The sequence below is a fragment of the Furipterus horrens genome, unplaced genomic scaffold (assembly GCF_987537825.1).
Source record: "Furipterus horrens unplaced genomic scaffold, mFurHor1.1.pri manual_scaffold_1, whole genome shotgun sequence".
Lineage (NCBI taxonomy): Eukaryota > Metazoa > Chordata > Mammalia > Chiroptera > Furipteridae > Furipterus > Furipterus horrens.
Window position 1 is genome coordinate 119981654 of NW_028327171.1, and position 17295 is coordinate 119998948.

General features: G+C 41.9%; 1 protein-coding gene across 20 annotated transcripts in view; it reads left to right on the top strand.

The window, feature by feature from the left end:
* Positions 1-17295, top strand: part of CLASP1 (cytoplasmic linker associated protein 1) — a 336932-nt gene that overhangs the window by 169817 nt on the left and 149820 nt on the right. The window lies entirely within an intron of this gene.

The window sequence follows — 17295 nt, forward strand, 5'->3', positions numbered from 1 at the left end:
CTCATTGCTTAGTTCTCCGACTGGAACCTTCATCCATTCCCTCTGTTGGGCCATACTTCTCTGTCTCCTCAACTTGACAGGCTCCTTCGTTTGCCTCTCTCTCTTAGAGCTGTTGCACCTGTTACAGTGTAAAGGGTGGTGCCTTAGGCACTCTCAATACAGAGCGACCCATTTCACCACCTTGTGTCACTGTATGTGGGGGAGGGGTCTGAGAGAGAGCAATGCCGTTTGCTAAACACTTGCTCCTTTTCCAGGCACTTCTTCCACTTCCTGTATAGGCCTGGCACCTCTCTGGCTCTTGCCCTGGCTGTGGTTCCCAGAACAGGTGGGTCTGTGGACATTCTAGGACTGTAGGGGCCCTTTAAACAAGCGGACTCTACTGAGAGACTGACAGTTTCTTCTTCCATCCCATCCCTCCGTGGTTTTCACAGTCAGAAGCAGTGAGGCTTTATTTTCCCTAGTGCTGGAACCGTGAGATGTGTGGTCTGGTGTGGTGCTGGGAGTGCTCCCCAGGTGTCCCTCCCCACTTTTTTTAATGTGTGACTGTGCTTTCTGCCTGCTGCCCGCTGCTGCTGTCACTGCTGTTGCCACCACTGCTGCTGCCACCACACTGCGTCTTCTGCGCTCCACCTACCTGTCTGGACAAGTATTTCCTCTTTATATTTGTTGGACTTCACACAGCTCTGTTTTCTGAAACTTCTGATTGTCTCCTGTTCTGAGGTAGCTGTATTCCTTCTTAGTTGTGGAGGGAGACGCAGCGTGTCTACCTACGCCTACATCTTGGCTGGAAGTCTCAAAAATAACTTACTGTAATAGCACTACTCTTAGGGAAGAAATGTGTTCCATCCTGGGTTGTATTTCTTGACATACAGAATTATGTTCTAAGATGTGTAATTGGTTATATTTATATAAAATCCAGAGATTTAATTCTTTTAAGTGTAAAAATAGTTACTAAGTCAACAATGAAAAAACAGCTGAGTAGCAGTTAGTCCTGTCTGTGACAGAATACTTCATATTCGTATGTTCTTTTTTGTTGCTAAGTTACCCAAGGCCTTTCAGCTTTGAATGGAAAGAATATGGGAATTAAAAATATGTTGTTTTATAGGTTTCTTTTTCTTTTTTTCCATCTCCATGTAATTATTTACTATGTAAGCTTTTTAGAAGAAAAAACCATACAGATATGTTCATGGGAGAATTGGACTTTTAGCATGAAAGAGCCAGTAATTATAGATAAGTAAGTGTCCTTCATTTGCAGCCACTTAATGATCTTTAATTAGATTTGATTGAAACAAGGCCCATGAATATTACTTTGATTGAATATGCTTATGCTTTTGAGTTTCATAAGCAAAACTAACATGTTTATGAGGGAAAAATGAAACTATCAGGCTGGTAAATTCATGAAAATTTCATAATCTGTAGATGAAGAAAACGACAAAATATTTATTGGCCAACAAAACTATAAACTAGATAACAGATAATCATAAAATTATTGGCCCTTGAACATGAATGTATCTAGGGTATCATTTTGCTGCCAAATACATCCTGCCTTATGTCTTTTTGCTAAAAAACTTCATAATTTGAAAAATGTTAGATATCATTTCCAAGTTGTTGGAAATGAGAAATACTTGTGCAAGTCTGAAAACAAATAGACCGAAGATGAATTGTTAGGTTATATCTGAATTGTTTGTCCAGTGTAGCCTGGATAAAGCATTCATTTACAAGTGAATTGACTGCCATTTCTTTATTGAGAACCGAAGCATTTTATTATTTTTGCATGGTCTTTAAAAACAATGCTGATAATGGGTTCCCTCTCCCTCCTATGCTCATTTATTGGATTCTGCATATTACAAGGTTTGGGATTTTGGTTCAGTATCTTAGGAAAGTGTTTCCATAGTTACACGGGTACAGGGATAATGTTATAAAGCTGGCAAGTGTGCTTGCTCTGCTGTGCTAAGAAGACCACCTAAAATAGCCTGGATGTGACTATTTCTAATAGCAGCTTAAGCTGCAACTGGCAGCTTGCTTTATCTTCTATGTGGAAATAACATTGCTTTTTTGACATTGTTCTTATTTGAGGTTTATGTTAATAATATTGTTCTCTGTTTTCAGGGGAAGAAATCAGATAGCTGGTAAAAAATATTTTTTAATACCAGTTTTAAAGAAGGCAGTCTTACATGAGTAAGGTCAGATAGAGAATCTCCTCCCTCCCAATCCTCTGCCCTCCTTTAAGAAAATCACTGTTTTATATATATAGTTGGCTTTTATTTTGGAATAGGGTGGCAGTTGTCAGGTGTGCTAGATCACACTGAGAGGTCATGTGGGTGGAGAGTTTGCTGATGCTTAAGTGGCTGTGAGTAAATACAGCTTTTGGAGCACTGTTTTTATTTGTACCAAGATCACTGATAAACATGACTACTGGTAAAGGTAGGCTTTTCCAATACATTATGAAATTTTGTTATTTTTGCTGTTTAGAAAATAAATAAAATATTTAAATATTTAATGTTTTATAATTGCTTTGATAACAAAAATTGTGGGTGAAACTTAGGAAAATAATTGCTATGAATATTTGCATTTAGGCAAGGAAAAATTTGTGAAACCTACAGATATATTCATGTTAACCTTTCAGGACTAGAGAGAAAGAGTAGATACAGTAAACAGGTTAGCTGTGTTTTCATCAGCCTTTTTTATTACTTTCAATTTCTTATGCTCTCGTGTTCACAGTATTTGGGTCGTGATCATAAATTATTTTGCAACGGCAAGTCCTTTGTTAGTAAGTATAAGCTATATTGAAAGGAATCTAATGGCTAGAAATTGTGTAGGGTTTTCAGCAGTGGATAGAAGAAAATCACAGGTAAGGGTGCTGCCTCTGTCTAGAGAATCATTTTATAAAAATTCTTCTTCCCTTTTAAAGATATACATTTTTAAAATGTAAAAATGGAACAGAAAAACAAAAAAGGAAGTATTGTTTTCAAAAATCCTTATTTATAATTTTTCAGTTTCTCCATGGAGGTTTAACCCCCAGTTTGCAGTATTGAAATGATTTTGAAAGAACTCCCTGTGAATGAGGTTTGTGTTTGAAGGAAGAGTGTAACTAATGTGATGGGAATAACTTGCATCATTGTCTTGCTTTCCTGTGGGATGGTCTTCTTGGCAGGCTTTTGTTGTCCTTGCAACTGAAACAAAATATAATACCAACAATTCTACCACTAAACAGTAAATTTGCTCTGTGTTTATTTTGTAGGGGATTGTTAAGATGTGTGTATTTATCTTCTTAAACTAAATTTGGTACAGTTTTCTGAAAGTGGTCATATTGGAAGGTGCCACATTTCTGCTTGTTATATTTTCATAACGGGAATTTAAAGGATAGAGTGATAGTATTCCTTTTTATTTCACACCTCATTACATTATTCTGTATTCAAGTTAAGCTGTAGGAAATCAATACCTGGCCAAGAGAGTTAAATAATTCACACTCTGAAGTGACCTCTTAAAGAGTCCTTCATTTGAGAATTTGAAAGTGTGGTACTTATAAAAGTAGAATTTTTCTTAAGTTGTTTTTTGGATTGTTTTTTAAACAACAGAACAAAACAATTATGGAAGTCTACTAATTATTAAAGGCCGTGCAGAGAGCCTTGTGGATCTGAGTATAAAATAGAGACTTCATTTGGTAATTCCTTTCAAATTGACTACTTGAAATATAAGCTTAGAAGCATTGGTAACTTTTCTCCTAAATAGCTGCAAATATAGTAGGAAGCAAGGATTAAAAGCTGTTTATTGTTGTAGTTGTGGCATATTTAATTTTCTTCTAACAATCTATGGCTCATAAAGACCATTAACAATCTGCAAAAGATAATACCAACAATTTTACCACAATTGTATATAGAGTATTTTAGTATTTTCAAAGCACTTTCCTGGATGTCTTTTGTTTGTCTTTGTTGTATGATCCTCACAACAGTTCCATGAGGAGTAGACAGGTCAGCTTTTAAACATGGATACAGAGGCTTCAGGTTTTCTGTACTTGTGCTGGTGGCTGGACAGAGAGCAGAGCCTTGGACTTTTATCATCACGGACTAGTCCTCCTTCCAGCAAACCCTGCAGTCAGATTCATTGCTTCCTCTCCATTGTTGTGATAAAACTTTGGCTTTGTTTGATTCTGAAATTGTGCCATCTGCAGTAGTTGCCCTAGGGAATAATTAAAAAATGAAAGTATTCAAAGAGATATTAATAAAACAGGCACTAGCACTATATAACCAAGTTTTAGACACTTTGAAAATGTAACTTTCCTAATCACTTGCTTGCCCAATTGATAGGGGGTCAGAGGTTGTAATTCTGGGAGAGGAAATTATATTACAGACATGATGAGTTTGTTCTTAAAATCAGTTTGGTATTGCTGATGGGGAATGTTGCAGGGGAAATGAATGAGGGCTTTGTATGCTGTTCTAAGACACGGGTTTTTATGGTAGGTCGTTTAATACTTCTCAGAGTTAAATTTTAAAAACCGGGTGGAAGGGGGAGAAATTGCTACAGTGTGACCAACTTTAATTTTACTAAATATAACAACAAAACAAAATCCCACCTATCGCTTGCTCTTTCATAAAACAAGGGGTATTGACACCAATAAAAAGTAAGAAAGATGTAATTTAGGATAAAGGGTGGTCATTTAAGTGAACTAAATTTAACTGATAAATTTACAGTTCTTAGTTTGGTGCAGACTGGTGTAAACTGTGTCACCAGTACTTGAAGGGGTTTTTGTGTCTAGAAGGCTGGTGTAAGTGACTTTGGGACAGGGATGAGTAAGTGTGTGAGCATTGGAATCCCTCAAAGAGTGACTGCAAGAGCAGTGTGTGACCTGCTTTGGCAACTTGTCTATCAATTTTAATTTTCTCACACACAGTTTGGGGATAATAATAATTCCTGAATTAATATGAGGAGTAAATGAGATGGTGCATGTAGATAGTTTGGCATAGGACTTGATCTATAAATATCCTATGTGATAAAAGGACATAATCCACTGTGACACCATTAGGTTGGCTAATTTAATGGAGGTGAAAGTTGGACTTTGGTTTTAAAATGATATGGTTGATGTTTTGGTTTAAATATGGAAAGATCTCTAAAGAAAAATAAGATGCAGAATTGTGTGTTTAAGATCTCCTAAAAGGAAACTACCACCCAGTGCCCAGATACTGATTTCCAACACCACTGGGGGCTCCTTGGGTGAACAGCTGATTCTAGTGCTGGAGCAGGGGATATACCTACATGCCTGGTACATCTTGTATGCCAAAAACTAAGGAAGTGCTTAAGCAAAAACAAAACGAAACAAGCAAAACAAAACCAGTCATGGGGGTGTGAAAAGTGAAAGCTTCCCAATGTTCAAAGGTTGAACAATTTGATCAGGTGAGTTCATACTGATAAAAAAGAATGATTGAATAAACATATAAACGATGGATAAGAGACAAATCTCCCATGCGGAGTTATTCCAACTCATTTTCGTAGCTACTTCACCCTGGAAGAGGAGAGTATAACTTCCCACTGTGTGTGATGTGCATAGTGACTTCTTCCAAAGAGTGGAGCATGCGAAGGGAGAAAAGGAGTAACTTTGTAGTGAAGAAATGGGACAAATACTGCCATGGGTGATCAAGGTGTCCGTATCAGCAGGCTATTTGATAGCATATTCTGATGTGATGTGATGAGAATGGCATTAAACTACCCAACCAGTGCTCCTGGAAACTATCAAGGTCATCAACAAGGAAAGTCTGAGAACACTTAACCTGGAGGAGTCTAGGGAGATGTGATGACTAAATGTAACTTGATATCCTGAGTGGGATCTGGAACAGATAAAGGACAGTAGGAGAAAAGTAAAAATACTCTGAATGAAATATGGATTTTAGTTAATACTGGATCAAAAGCAGTTCATTAATTGTAACTAGTGTTAGATGTTAATAGTAGAGACTGAGTGTGGGGTAAATGGGAGCTCTCTGCACACTCTCCACAACAGTTCTGTCAACTGTTCTGCCTCTAATGCAGCGATTTCCAGCCAGTGTGCTGCAAGAAGTTTTAAGACATGCAGTACCTAACTGTTTAGTCAAAAGCACTGATCCCTTTTCCCTTTGATTGTCAGGTTAAACAGCCAACACAACAATAGCCATCCAGTGTGAATAACTCAAAATTATAACTATTCTTTTTTTTTTTAGGTTGGCAAAAAATATTTTTTTATGTGTGCTGTAGAATTTTAGTAATTAGTTTATGTGTACCATGAGATGAAAAAGGTTGAAAATTGCTGCTCTAATACTATTACAAAATAAAAACTTAATTAAAAACAAAGAAATGGAAACTAGTAATGGAATTGGGAGAGAAGCTTATTACTCTTACTTTGTTTTCTTATGGTAATATTTGAATAATTTATTTTTATACATGCATTAATTTTGTTCTTTGAAAAAGGTTCCAGAGTTAGTCTGGATAGTGGGATTATGTGCTTATATTTTTTATGTTTTTGATGTTCTGTGTATTTAAAACATCTAATGTTTATTTTTTAAAAAATGATTAGAGGCAAGGAGACCGGTTACGTGACTATTATGGCAACAGAAATCCACGTAAGAGATGAGGAAGACCTGAATTAGAACAAGCTTGGTGGGACTGGAGAGGGAACGGAAGTTACAGATGGTTGAAAATAGTACTGGCCATATAATGATTATTTGGTTGGGTGGAGGGAGGGAAAGAGTTGGTGGGAAATGATGATGGAAAAAGAAGTGTTAAGAAGAACTCTGTATTTTGGCTTTGCTGACTGGATGAATGGTGATAGAAATAATTGAAGTGTGGAACTTAGAAGGTGAGCAGGTTTTGAGGGCCGGGAGATGATTGTAGTTTTGGACACTTGGACTAGAATTTTGTGTATGTGGGTTTTATTCTTTATATCTTGCAGTAGAGATGGAGCTGGTATTAGAGGATTAAGATTTATTAGGATATAGGTGTGTATTTTAAATTGTCATCTTATTTTTCTGTCTTTTGCAAAAGGATATTATTTGTCTCTCTTGGGTTCTTTAGAGTGAAATCATCAAGGCAGGGTGGATGGTCTGAAAGGATTATTACGCAAAAGGCAAATAGCTCTTGAGGCAGTCATTGTAAGTGTGAGAAAGCATTCTGGTAGAAAACTTGCCCCAAATTTGGCTCTGAATTTTTCTAGCTGATTTACTTTTGTGCCTCAGTAGTGGTTGACAGGAAGAATTGGGTCAGGAATATTAACAGTGATAATTAAGATGACATTTTCAAAAGAATACAAAGTGTAGATCTGGTATCTGTGAATTATGGGTTCTGGCATTTATTAGGCAAAAGGACCTTTTCAGGACAAGTTCAAAGGTAAAATAAGTACTGTGGTCAAAAGGAGAATGTAAATCAGTGATTTTTATTAATACATTTAGAGATTATCTAAGATGTTGAAATATTGTTGTTTTCTAGAGGTCCAATTTTAGTTTTCAGTCATCAATATACAGACTTTGTTCACAGCCCATAAAATTGCTTAAAATGTCTCCCTTTACCATGAAATAGTAAAAATGAAAGTCTGAATATGTTCACTTAAACATATCCACTGGACCTTTGAGTACTTTTGTGAGGAATAACTAACAGTTTAAATGTCCTGCTATTCTCTTAGTTGTTACCATGAAGTTTGGGGTCATTTTAGTTATTAATAATTAATGGTTGCCACTGTGCACATCTGCATGCTGTGCTGGGTCAGTCCTAAGAGCTGCTGTCCTTTCTCAGTCTAGCGGCTTCATACCACTTTTCACTCAGCTAAACATCTGCTCAGTTTTCAGGCATCGCGTTTTGTGTTGTACGCCTTCCTCATGAATGCCTCTCCTGTACCTCTGTAGGCTCTGAAACTTACTTTCCAAAGGCTTATCAAGCTGATTGTCAGCTTCGTTCTGAATTGTTAGCATCAGCCCAGGGCCTGGCACAGGGCAGGCATTAAACACTGTCTTCTGAATATACGAATAAAGGGTGTGTGAATGATCCTCATTCTACAGATGAGAAATGGGCTCAGAGAAGTTCAATAACTTGTCTAAATTTAGAAATACTGCCAGAATTTTTGAAGTTTGGAGAGCTTATTGAAATCTGTGTGCCACTAGATATATTACCTTCCTAAGTTAGAGTCATATGTGGAAGATTGAATTTTAATTACTGTTTTTTATTTTCTCAAGGGAAAACTGCTCACTGAGTGATGTGCCCCCTGTACTAGATATGCCCAAACCTTTCTTCAGCATGAGGGATTATAGCTAGCCCTGATGTAAGGAGGCTTTCTTTGGCTCATCCCCAGCAATGCACATGCACACAGAGAATGCCTTCAGGTTCTACTGTGAGGGGGGCTGGGCCAGCTCCATAACCCTACCAGCCATATGACCTCGCCACCACCTTACGTAGGATGTACCATCAGGCACGGATGCCCCATCTAGAAAACAAACCTATCCATTGACCTTTGGAATTCAGAGAATTGATGGAGCAAGGCAGATGGAAAGTTCTGATAAAATATTGGCCTTTTCCTTCTGGAAGAGCGATCCTTGCTGCTTAATCAAAGGCATTCTTTTGCTTAATTGTTCACAATAAATTGGAACTAACGTTCTACCCATTCTCCTCCTACTCTTGAATTCCAAGTCCATGACAGAGACGCCTGAGTAATCCTTTTCTGTGTAGATGAGTGTTATGCCTTTGATGAATGCCCTACAGTGTGTTTTGACCCTCACTGAACAATGCTGTACAAGTTCCTCTTACCACCCGCTGCCTTTTTCCCTCCTCTGTTAGTTCTGACAGCCTCGGTTCGCACGCCCTCCCCTCTCCTTCCGCCTGCTTGCAGCTGCCTAGGAGTTTCCCATCATAGTGGGGTGCGTCAACCCAAGCTCTATTTGGCCTTGATCAGCCCTCAGACTCACAGCTGCAAGATAAATGACTGAATTCAATAGTTTCTTTTTTTCTTCCCCCTATAAAACAGCCCCCTTTTTCCCTAGGAGGCCGGAGTTGAGCCATTCGCGGCATGACTAATTCCCTTAATAACCTTTTATTTTGCTCACTGCATCTTAATGGTTCTCTGAGCAACTCCATTCTTTCAGTATGGTGCCGAAACCCGGGATTGGGACACCGGCTCAATCAGGACTTCTGAGTTGGACTCAGGCCCAAGCCGGCCCCAATCCTTGGACCTGGAGTCGCTCAGACTTCCATAAGTCGGCGGCTCGAGCTTCCCCTCTGGCTAGCTGACCCCATCCACCTCCTTTTTCCTCCAACCCCTCCCCCGACAGCCATCTACTCCCAGTCAACACGGACCCTTGGATTTATAAATCAGTCTCCACCTCCGTTTCCTCAAGTGGTTCTGTTTCCTGGTCTAATCCGAGACCATTCTGGGCAGGACTGCCCAGATCTGAGAGCTGAGTTGGGACCACTCTCGGGGTCAGTCCGGACCCCTCTCTCTGGGGCCTGATGAATCCCAGGGATGACCGGGACAAATCAGCGCCTCTCCTCTCGGCCTTTGGCCTCTCCACCCTCTGGTTGAAATGGGGACGCTCATCTCGACAGAATGCGGAACTGGAAACGGCTTGGACTCGCCCTCCCCCTCCCCCTTCCTTCTCGGACCCACAATAACCGTAACTGTTGCCATGGGAATCGGCCGGTCCCTTCCACCCAAAGATACCCCTCTTGGGTGTTTAGCCCGTAATCTCAGACCTCTCCAACTAAGTGGAAAAGTCAAAGCACTGTCGCGTGGCCCCAATATCCTCTAAATAACCAAAGTCGGTAGCTGGAAAATTGCACACCTAACTTCGGAGTTCTCACAGACCTCCATAACTATCTCTGGCAGTCAGACAAGAGGTCAGGATTTCCCTATACTCAGGCTTTCTAGACTCTTTGGACCAAACACTCTGCAAACAGCTCACTATCCACCACATTCTCCTTATGCAGAAATAAGCCACATTACTCTTGACCTTCTGCACCCCCCCCCAATCCCTTCTCCTTCTTCCTTGCATAAGAAATTATAATAAAATGCCAGAACACATATTTTTAGCAATAACCAAAACAGTTATTTATTCACAGACCTACAGCTTTGGGCCCAGCCAAGGACCAAAGGGGAGCTGCCTGGCTGCATTTTCCCATTTCCCAGAATTTAGTAATGACCGTCCTCCCCTCGGATTTCAGATGTCCTTTGTTCTTAGAGGTGTTTGTGCTGAGCTGCAGAATGTCCCTTTTCTAATGCTAATATTGTTAACTCTGGCTCAGAAAAAACCGAACAAACAAAAAAACCCTCTAATTACATTTGCCCCTTCCTGCTCATTGTTTCCCACTGGGCTCGGAGCCACCATTTCCCCTGCTTCCTACCACTTGGACACCTACTCCCGCTGCCCTGTGCTCCTGCTTCCGCAGCCAAGGGCTGGTACCAGGTCTCCCAGGTGCTGTGCGGTTTCTCCTCCGCCTGCCTCCGTGCGCGCCGGGCTGTTTCAGGCGCGGCCACCCACGGGAAGGGCCTGGCTTGCGTCCAGAGTCCCGTACAGAGTCACTGTCTCCGCTGGCTCCCCGCTGGCACCCCAGGTGGCCGGCCCCCGCCTGCTGGAGGGAAAGGTCCTCCTGCCACCTTCAAAACCTCGGTGGCCTGACTCCTCACAGGTCCCGCCCTGCCACTGCTGTGGCTTCTCCTCATCCCTCCTCTTCCTCTTTCCCCTCCTCTTGCCCCCGCCACCTTCTCCTCCCCATAGCCAATCCCAGGGGCCCATCCCTCCCTTCCCTGAGTCCCTCCCAGCCTTGGATCAGCCTTGCCCCTCTAGTCTCCATCCCCTCCGTGAGGTCACTGATAAAGATGGTGTCATACAAATACATGTCCCGCTTCCTTACATGTCTCCTTGCTGGAATGCGCAAATTAGGCTTTAAAACTGCCAGCTATGACAGGACTCTCAAAGTTAACCCAAATCCTCTTCTTACTCATCCACCTCATTAGTCAATCGGCCCCAAACATTCAAAAAAGCTCCAAAAATTACAGACAGGCCCCAACCTAAAGTAAACTTATTCAAGTTGCCTTCCAAATACATAAAAACCAGCAAGAGCAGAGGGAGAAGGAGGAACGGGAATGGAAATACAAGCACTCTCTTTTGCTGGCTTATACCCTAAAAAACTCCTCTAAAAAACAAAACAAGCCTAAGAGCAAAGCCTCTACCATCAGGCCCCTATTTCCGGTACAGTCAGGAGGAACAATGGACAAAGCTCTGTCCAAACCCCTGCTTATCTCTTCTGGGTCCCCGTCCTTTCTGTCAAAAGTAGGTAGACTGTCTATTGGCCTCTAACCGAGGGACTAGCCTGCATACTCTGGCAGTGGATCTGGAAAGGCCTGTCTATCCCAGACCTCCTCGGACTTTCCACTGCCTGACAGGGCCCGTGTTCAGAAGCTCCGCCTCTCACCATCATGGCTGCAGAACCCAGGGTAAACATATTGGTGGCAGGTAAGCTTGTCTCCTTTATACGGGAGCTACGTATTCTATCCTGCCCGAATTTTCAGGGCTCTTAACTCCCGCTGCCGTATCGGTTGCAAACATAGACGGCAAGGCGACCCAACCCCTAAGTACCCCTCTCTTAACCTGTCTCATTAGACATCAGGCATTTACTCACTCCTTTCTAAATACTACCCCACTGCCCAACCCCACTTCTCAGACACAATATTCTAACCAAACTGCACGCGCCTATATCTCTTAGTTGTTTTAACTCCATGACCTCACCAAATAATCCCACCCCTCTCATTCTTCTTCTAATTTTAGGGCAGTCCCTTCACACGATCCCAGACACTCCCTTGCCATCCTGGCTAACAGCAGTTAATCCTGATGTGTGGGACAAAAACAATCCTTCCGTTGCCTCTCACCATGCTCCGGTCTCTGTAACCCTACAAAATACCTTCCATATCCTCAACAAACCTCAATACCCATTAACCCCCTCGGCCTTAAACGGTCTGAAGCCTATAACAGACCATCTGCTAAGAGCAGGTCTGCTCTGGCCTGCCACCTCCCACCAATTCCCCCATCCTAGCAATAAAAAAACCCCAGCAGGTCTCACTGTCTTGTCCAAAATCTATGTACAATCAATAAGGCCACTGTCTCTTATCAACCCAACCCCATTGTCCCTAATCCTTATTCCCTCTGTCGTGCATCCCACCTCAGACCTCCCACTTTACCATCCTAGACCTCAAAAATGCCTTCTTCACAGTCCCACTCTCCCTGGCCTCCCAAAACCTCTTTACCTTCACCTGGACTGACCCAACCACAAAAATAACCCAACAACTAACGTAGATGGTCCTGCCGCAAGGGTTTTAAAATAATCCTCACCTCTTTAGTCAAGCCCTAGCAGCTGACTTACAGCAGCTTGATCTTTCCCCAAGAGTCCTCCTATAGTAAGTAGATGATCTCCTCCTCTGCAGTCCATCTGAAAACCTTTCTCATCTCCATATTGCCCAGCTCCTAAAACAAAGGCCAGTTCTCTCAATCAGGTCACATATCTCAGACTCTCCATCACCTCCACTCATAAACACCTAACTCCAGAGAGACAGGACCTAATAACCACCTTCCCCCTGCCCCATACTAAGCAAAAACTCCTACCATTTTTAGGCCTCCCTAATATTTTCAAAACTTAAATACCTAATTTTAAATCCCTAGCCAAACCTTTATATCAGGCAACAGCTAGAAACTTGTCTAAACCCCTAGAAAATTCTCGAGCCCTTAAACCATCCACCCCACTCAAAATAGCACTTAGTCAAGCTCCAGCCTTAGCCCTTCCAAATCCAAATAAACCTTTCCTCCTATACACTGACACAAAAAATAGCTTTGCTCTCAGGCTATTAGCACAGCAATATAAACCAGACCAACGGATTATAACCTATTTTTCCAAATCACTCGATTCCCCCTTCTTAGGGTGGCCAGCCTGCCTCTGTGCCATAGCAGTGGCAGCAGTTCTCAGTCAAAAAACCCTTAAGTTAATTCCCTTTGCCCAGGTAACAATCCACTCCTCTCATACTATGTCCAACCTACTAACCCATCAGACCATCACTGCAGCCTTCTCTTCCTGAAAATTCAGTTCTTATATGCCCAACTATTTCAAAATCCTCAAATCTCCCTAGATAAATCAACCCTCTCCCCCTCAACCCTGCCTCATTACTTCCCTAACCCCACTCCTACACCCATACCCATAACTACACTCAACATCTCTCCTCCTTTTTACACCCCTTCCCTGGTATACAAGACACCTGTCCTACCAAGTCTGACTATGAAGACTACCTCCCTATCGTCTCACACCTGTGATCCACCCTCCAAAGCCAGGCCAATTCAATCCTACTCACCTCATCCATTGAACATCAAAAATTCCCCATTACACCAGAAGACTATGTCTATCTTAAAACCCTTACACCTAAAGCTCTTACTTCCCAATGGTCCGGCCCACATGTAGTCCTCCTAACCACCCCCACAGCGGCTAAAGTCTTAAATATCCCATAATGGGTACATTTCTCCCGTATCAAACTTGCTCCTCAGATACCTAAATCTCCTTTAACTTTGGATCCTAAACACATCATCACCCAGCTTGTCCCCATCCAAGAAAAGACATAAGCAACACCGTCCACGTATTCCTGCACCCCCACTAGAAACCTGACGGTAAAAATCACCCGAGCACAACCCCCCTCTAAATGAACCTTTCACAAGCCCTACTCTTTACTCATCTCATCTCGCAAAAGCTTTTATTATACGAAAAGCCCCCACAATACAGCAAATAGCGCGCTTAACCAACAAAACTGACTGATGGATCTGCCCCCACTCCTCCCACCACCCAGACATTGAGGTAACTGCCTTCCCACCCAATCTCACCACCTTATATAACCTTACTGCCCACTTTCTCCCATCCCTCTACTACATGGGTTCAGCAGATAACCCTGAAACAACCCAGCTGGTAGCCACCGTCACTCATGTTATAGGTCCTGCCGCCTTCTGCATCTGCTTCAAACATGTCAATGGCACCCACATTCAGCCTCAGTCCTTAGGCGAATTCAACCCTTTCTTTCTCTGCAACCACACGCTAAACCTGGCCTTCATACATTTTAAAAGCCAACCAAAAACTCCTACTCATCCTTACATATCAGCCCAAATTCACAATCATACCAACACTTCAGACTTCCCTGCTACCGCTATATGAATGATGAATTTTTGATTTAACTAACACAGCCAAACATTTCTTCACAAAATCCTCCATAATGTTTAGTGCCAGTCAATAAAAAATAAAACTCACCCCAGTTGCATTGCCATCACCAAAGCAAAACATAGCACTGCTGTTTCCCTTCAAGAGACGGGATATCACTTCCTATGTGGTACACAAGCATACCTAGTAATTCCTTCTTACTGGACTGACACCTGCATGATAGTCGCTCTAGAATTAGATGCCTCTATACTGAGCCCCCAGCAAATGGCCACTTCCGAAGCCATCCCCAACCTTGGCTCCTTCCTCGAGACCTCCCTCTTGTCCCACCCCCGACACAAAAGAGACCGGAGTGGTCTGAGTTTGGCGGATGCATGTACAACAATCCTATCCTTGAACAACCAGAAATAGGGCACTCCATATATAGAAGCTTCTTTTGGTACGTAGGAATACCCCAATTAAAAAAAATCAATACTAAATCTCTCTTTATCCCTTCAAGAAACTTCAAATGCCACCCTCCAAGCTCTAGAAAAACAGCAAGAATCCCTAACTGGCTAGCAGATGTAGTTCTCCAAAACAGAAGGGCCCTAGACATCCTCACAGCCGAAGCAGGGGGAACCTGCGCCATAATACTAAACAGAACTTACTGTTTTTACATTAATAATACAGGCATAATAGAAAAAATTTTACAAATACTTAAAAAACACATTGACATTATTGCCCAAGCTAGGTAACAGGCACACGGAGAATCCTGGTTTGGAACCTTCCTCTCATAGATCTCCTCTCCCTTCAAAGCAATCCTAGTGCCTCTCATAACCCCACTGCTTCTCCTCCTATTATTCCTCGCCCTTGGCCTTTGTTTCCTCAAACTGCTAGTTCACTTTATTCAAAAAACAGTCCAATCCATGACAGCCTCTACTGTCCATAATATACTCTTATTAAGATCTTTCAGATATCAACCCGTGGCAAGAGATGACCCCGAGCTGGCAGTTATCCCCTCTCATTGCCCTAAACTCTGCAGGAAGTTGTTACAGAAGATAGAGATTCGACAACCCCTCTCCAAACCGATCTGTGTCCCCACCCCCCCAAAAAACACACCCCACCTCTCATCTCCTTTTATTAAAACAAAAAGGCTAGAATGACAGCCTCGGTTCCCACACTGTCCCCCCCACCTCTGCCTGCTTGCAGTTGCCTAGGAGTTTCCCATGATAGTGGTGTGCGTCAACCTGAACTCCATTTGGCCTTGATCAGCTGCAAGATAAATGACTGGATTCAATAGTTTCTTTTTTCTTCCCCCTATAAAACAGCCCCTCCTTCCCTAGGAGGCCGGAGTCGGGCCATTCGCGGCACGGCTTCCTCCCCACTTGCTAGTTCCCTCAATAAACTTATTTTTTCTGCGCTGCGTCTTAATGGTTATCTGAGCAACTCCGTTCTTTCAAGTTCACTGTTCTTTTTCTGCATCATCCTAATGACAGGTTTATTGTTTATTTGTGTTTACATATATTCTTCTACCTCTGTGTAATGGAAGTTGCCTGTGGGCATTAGTGTGCATGTTATGTTCTTACTGTATTCCCAAGGGCCTAGCAAAGTGCCTTATGCATTTATTGACTGAACGGAGAAATGAAAGAGATAGTTATTTATCCAAGTCAGTTGGCAAGTAGCTTGCTTTTTCTTCTGTAAATTACTTGTCTGTTTTTTCAAGTAAATTAATGCTTTGCACATGAACTTGGAGCTACTCCCCTCCCTTCCCCTCCCCTCCCCTCCCCTCTCCTCTCCTCTCGCTGTTTTCTCTTTTTCCCCCTCCTCCCCACCATTTTCTGCCAGTGTCTCTCTTTTTTCTCCTCCCATTGCCTTTGAGGAGACCATTCTCTACTGGAAGAGGATCCCAGCCTCTTGGCTGTTGTCAGAGCACCTTTTTGAGCTAGACTGAGGATCAGTGATGGGGTCCAAGAACCCTAACTCCCATCTGGTGTGCTCAGAAGTACCTCGTATGGTGGTGTTTTAATTGGTACCAACAAAGCTGACTTTGACAGGCAGACAGAGAGGAGTGTAGTGTGTCACTGTTCATAAATTGGGTGTGAAAGTTCTTCCATACTGGTCTTCTTTGATGTAAGTTGGGCAGTGTGATTATTATGTGGAGAATTGGCTTGGGACGTGGGCAGTGCTGTAGGAGCTTAGATTCTGGTGAGCAGGCCTATTTGCAGGCTGAAATGGTGCAGTTGTGGAGAGTGGCACACTCGCTTGATCTACTCTTAGGTCTAGAAGGTAAGCATATGTATGATCAGTGTGAAAAGGACAGTTATCCAACAAGTGATTTCAGTCATATGCTTATAATTTATAAAAAACTGAGGCTATCCTGTACCTTATGTAGTGTAACTGCACTTAGAAATGTTGATACCTCCCTAAACTCCCTTTTGTTTGCTTCCTGTTTTGAGCCTGCAATTGTGTGGCCTTTATGTATGGTCATGAATCAAAATGTGTCTTAGAAGCGCTTAGCCGGGAGAGGCTCATTCTGGATAATTCTTTAGACAAATAACAGCTCTAGAAAAACCTGAGTCCCATTTGTAAATATAGGTGCCCAAATGTAATTAAAAGAATTTTAGAAAGCTAACTACTTTGACATTTTGAAACAAGTTATTTGTGGTCTATGTAACTGTTTACGTTGTAATTATGTAAATAATTATAGCAATGTGAACTCTAGGTAGCTATTGAAGTAAGCTTGATAAAAGATACATGGACAACGGAGTAGGGAATGACTGGGAGAAGAGGTGGGCTGGGTGGGGGAGAAATGGGGGAAAAATGGGACAACTGTAACAGAAAAACAATAAAATTAAATTAAATTTTAAAAAAAGGTACTTAAGGCCTTTGCAGTAGTAAATTTGTTTTAAGCCTGTGTTGTGTTAAATTAATCCAAAGGCTTTATTCTTATTAAAAACATAAAAAACCATCAATTATAATATAACTTTTAACTTTTCAAATTGTAAGACTGAGATTTGAACAAACACTACACTAAGAAACAAGACACAATAATAGTTGGAGAAAATAAAACACACCCGACATACGCCTACTCAGTGATATTTACTAGGAAAGATCTCCATGAATTCTTAAAAC